Raw genomic sequence first — 5,181 nt, 5'->3', positions numbered from 1 at the left:
TTTACAAGTTGAAAAGAACCGAATTAACGAGTTTGCTGGAAACCGGAATTTCAGCTCGTCATGGTCGGATAGAAACATCTCTTAATGTTTTGCTGGCCTTGTCTTCCAGCACATGCTCTTCCCTTCTATCCACTACGCAGCCTCTCCTGAGTCACACTTGCTTGTCCATTGTTGACTTTGTGGGCCTCTGGCCTCCCGCATGATTGGTTTCCTGGTCAAGTTCCCTTTCTTTCCCTGCTGATCAAAATTCCAAAGATCTGTATTGAGAACCAGTTTAAGCCACTTTCTGTGTTCTTTTTGGTAGACAGCAGTACCCATAGGAAACTTTGAGGTGATAGAGAGTCTAATATTCTCCCCACCCTCACATTTAGACTTTAATGAATATACATCTCAGACCAAATGCTGTCTCTCACATATACTTACACACACACACACACACACACACACACACACCTAATAAGCAAACGGTTAAAAAACAGTATGTATATCCTATTTTCCCAGTTCAGGGCTCCATAAATTCCTGGATGTAAGAAGTCCTTAGAAATGATATAGCTCTGGGTTAAACTTTAGCTCCATGACTTAGCTGTTGAATGACCTCAGACATGTTACTTAGCTTTTCTGATTCTCTCTTTCTTCATCTATGAATTAGGGTAATGATCCAGCCATGTAGATATCCTATAAACAAAATATCTACAAGTGTGCAGGAGTTGTCGTGGAGGAGATTTCAAGAGTTTATGAGACAGTTGTTAACATAATCATCTAAAAAAATCAAATTATATAAACTTACAGTAAATAAATTATAATTACAGTAAATAAGTTATAAAATAAACAAAGGCAAGCAACATTAAAAATTATGACTTCCTAATTGTTTGACCACATTTTACTATTTTTCTATGTTTTTATGCTACTTATGTTTACAGTATAATGTGCCGCTGCAAATCTCTTCTCAAGATTGTTTTCACTGACATGATGTAGCTTGGGAGCTGGCAATCAGACATGCTGGGAGTATTATACCATGGAAGTCAGCAAGTACTAAAAATCAGAGTTGGATCTGTCATTTGGTTGATTGTCTCTAGACTCAAAAAATCATGAGGAAAGTGTCAATAATGTGAATTAAACTCGAAGGTATGTTATGCGTGTGGTTTTTAGATAGCAAATAGCCCCCAAAATGAAGAAATATATTCTTAGTATTCAAAAACTATTATCAATTCTATAAACTTGACACACTATTAAAGTTCCAACATTGGACATTTGCAATTGTGTTCATTTTTTAATTGCAAACATAGACTGTCTATAGACACAAGAGGTTAGCAACAATCAATGAATACTGTGAGAATCTGTCTATATGGAAATTACAATAAAAATTATAGTATATCTTATTATTTGTAAATTGTGTGCTAAATATGTTTATATCATTAATTTTTATAATAAAATTAGGCATATATATACCTATATACACGTATATATTTTTTCAGATAGTTGTTAAGATTTTGTCAGCACCCTTTTGCGTATATCCTTCTCTTGAGTTTCTGCTCAAATGTCATATTCTCCATGGAATCCTTTTGGATCTTGCCTAAATCAGTATTAAATGCACCTTCTGCCTTCCATAGCAACTTGGGACCTAATTAAAATGCTTTTTATCCTAAAGAGTAATTATTTTTATGCATATATCTATTTACCTCTCTGTATGGTAACCTCCTAGAAAATAAAAGAAAAAGTGTTTTAGACCTTCATCTTGGCATGCAGCTTAACATTTAGCATGAAACTATATTGTAAGACTCTCAGGAAATATTTGTCAAAAAATCAAATATTTCACAGGGCTTGATTTAGATGGCATTATAAAATAGAGTTTCCTTTTTCCAGTGGATTCTAGATGTCTTCTCATTGCCTGCTAGGAGATCAGCTGACAATAGAGTGGATTTGAAGTAAAAAAAAAAATGAATTAATATTTTTTCTTTCACCACATTAGTGAAATGTAACACATTAGTAAATCTCTTAGAATTAATTTATTGATTAATTTTAAGAAAAACCAATCTTTCTTCTTCACAAAATATTCTTACTAAATAAGAAAAATTTGGGTCAGGATAAAATTAATAGGTACTGAGCCAGCTTTTTCTTTCCTGCATTTTTCTAGGTCTAAGATTCTTTACCCAGCTTTTGCCTGATAATAATATCAATAATAATAATAGTTAATGCTTTTATGTGCCTCCTGTGCTCCAAGTGCTTCACATATTTATCAAATCCTCATCACATTTCTATAAGGTAAGTAGTATATGTATTATTTAACATGTATAATTTACTATATATGTATGTACAAACACACAGGGAAATTGAGTACCAGAGCATTTAAATAACCGTAAAACTAGTAAGTGACAGAGCTGGAATTTGAACCCTGGCAGTCTAGCCTCAGAGTTAAATTTGACAAAACAGTTTTCATATCTTAGAGAGAGACTATCTTATAAAAAAAACAATGAAAATTTTGTGTTCTTAAAAAATAAGAGCCTGAAAGAATCAGAACATATAACTTATCCATAAACCATAATTTTGGGAAGAATTCATGAAACTATAAGTGGCAGATTTCCTCCCAAAAAGAGATAACAGAGGCACCTGGGTGGCTCAGTCAGTTAAGCGTCTGCCTTCCGCTTGGGTCATGACCCCTCATTGGACTCTGTTCAGCAGGGAGTCTGCTTCTCCCTCTCCTTCCCCCCCCCCCCCAACCGCTCATGCTCTTGCTCTCTCTCTCAAATCAATAAATAAAATATTTAAAAACAAACAAACCAAACCAAAGGAGATAACATTTCACTGTCTGAGAGAGGAAAGGTTAACAAGAGGAAAGCTAATCACTGCAGGGTTAGATACTAGTGTGGTCTCAGAAAAGATGGTGCTAAAGATGGTGCTAAAAGATGGTCATCTCTGCCAGGTTGGCAGGGAAAAGGAGCAATATCCCCAGATAGGTTTGGGGGGATCCAAGAACGGAGAGGATCCAGGTCTTCCCAGTAGACTACAGCTGGGAAAGAAACAGCCTTCCAGAGGAAGCCTAGACCAGAGCTGTGCCCAGCTGGGCAGACAATGGTGGCCAGGATGGTCTACTGGAGAGGAGACCTAGGAAAGCTCCAGGAGACTCTGGAGTCCCCGGGATGCTAGAAGAGCAATTCAACAATTTCCCATACCTATAGAGGTATTCAATCCTATGAGAGGATTGAAAGGGTCCTACAGTCACAATGAAGCCATGACATCTGCAGATCTCCCTCAGGTACAGGGATATTCAAAGACCAGACATAAAGAATGAAAGTCCACAGAAGCAATATGATAGGAAGCACTTTCCAGATTTAAATTCAGAGCTAACTGAATTTTAACCTGGAGTTATAGAGTAATTTCTAATTTCACTGACTTTACCTGAGGGATGATTAAATAAATGCATTGGAGAGAATAGGGATTTAGACAAAGTATTAGATTAAATTACAGAAACTAAATTTAGAATTCTCATAGAGTTAGAAACTATGAAATTCAAACTGGTTGTGTACTCTCCTCATAGTTGTATATGTCTATTTAAGAGATAATAACTGAAATGTAATAGAGAATTAATGTCCTAACAGACATGTATTCATTTAATATATATGTGTATGTATTTGTGCATGTGCGTGTATAACAAACATATACACACATATACCCTTTGACTGACTATGACTGATTTATAGATTATTTATCTGTCTGTTTATAGAACACCATCACTGGGATGTACAGTTAACTTTTTGAAGATGTCACAGTAGTTAAGAGTTCAGGTCTGGAGAGACCTTGGGTCAGTCAGTTAAGTGTCTGCCTTCCAGCCCACCTCAGGCTCTCTGCTCAGTGGGGAGTCTGCTTCTCCTTTTCTCTTGCCCTCAGCACCCTCTCTGCCCCCTCCCTCTTCTTGCATGTGCATGCCCTCTTTCTCAAATAAATAAATAAACAAAATCTTTAAAAAACAAAGAGTATAGGTCTAGGGGCCAGACTCCTAGAGTTTACACCCTGACTGCTTCATACTCCATGTGAAACCTTGAGTAAGTTATTTGACCTGTTGCAGATATGGTTTCCTCATCTGTAAGTCTTCACAGGGTTGTTGGGAAAATCCCATGTGTTAATAGTCCTAATGTATAGAAAGGTGGGGGTACCTTTGTAAGTCCTCAGAAATGTTAGCCACAGGCATTTCATATGGTCTTCAGTCAGCATGACTGGGCGTCATGTTCAAACTTCTTTCCTTGTTTTCATATTGGTGAACTAGGCCATGCAGTCATTGGCAGTGGGCATGACCTCCATGCTCTTCAGTCTCCTGTGGAATCTGGAGCATCACTTGGAGAAGCTTGGACTCTTCCCAGGAGCACTTCTTCTGAGTGTGCTACAACCTACCACATGTGAATCCAGCCCCTTCACTCTCTTACCTACCTTTGTACCTTTCAGCCTTTTTATGGGAAAGGGAAGCCGTCTTTGAAGACAGTAGAAGAGCAATTATCTCGTGGATAATCATGGAAATCCCCTTTTAAAAAATTACTATTAAAAAAAATAAAAATAAAAAATTACTATTAAAAATGTGAGTGTTGAATAAAGAGAATGCTTTTAGTTATAAAAACTCATGTTTCCTTTGTGTTCATTTAAATTGATATCATAGATGATATTGTGTTTTCTGTCCTTTCATCTTATTCTTCAGTGTCTAGGTCACAGATTAGTGCTTCTAGGGAATGATTTTGCTGCTAATGTGTTGAAGTCATGAATCCATTTTCTGATCTGCTGGTTTTAGAGTTTTGTTTTGTTTTAAAGAAAGAGGTTTGCCCCTTTTTATTTAGATTCCTGCATGAATTGGTTAGCATTTAATGAGTATTTACTTTTCTGTTAAAAAACATGAGTTATGGGACACCTGGGTGGCTCAGTGGTTGAGCATCTGCTTTTGGCTCAGGGCATGATCCGTGGGTCCAGGATCGAGTCCCGCACCGGGCTCCCTGCGTGGAGCCTGCTCCTCCTTCTGCCTGTATCTCTGCGTCTCATGAATAAATAAATAAAATCTTAAAAAAAAGGTTATCAGTACTTGGATGATTATTTCTGTTTATCGACATGTCACCACCAAAGCCTCCAGTTTCAAGAGTGACTTTAATAGACAGGCCAGCAAAAACATGTAATGAACAATGATTTTAAGAAAACAGGCTTACA

General features: G+C 36.9%; 1 long non-coding RNA gene across 1 annotated transcript; it reads left to right on the top strand.

Annotated features, from left to right (window-relative positions):
* Positions 1 to 927: 927 nt before the first annotated feature.
* LOC144281683 (uncharacterized) lies at positions 928 to 4,508 on the top strand. The gene is made up of 3 exons (XR_013350108.1): positions 928 to 1,125; positions 2,135 to 2,262; positions 4,262 to 4,508. It is a non-coding gene; the product is annotated as an uncharacterized LOC144281683 (long non-coding RNA).
* Positions 4,509 to 5,181: the final 673 nt, after the last annotated feature.

The sequence above is a fragment of the Canis aureus genome, chromosome 13 (genome assembly GCF_053574225.1).
Source record: "Canis aureus isolate CA01 chromosome 13, VMU_Caureus_v.1.0, whole genome shotgun sequence".
Taxonomy (NCBI): Eukaryota; Metazoa; Chordata; class Mammalia; order Carnivora; family Canidae; genus Canis; species Canis aureus.
This window is presented reverse-complemented; position numbering and strand designations above follow the sequence as displayed.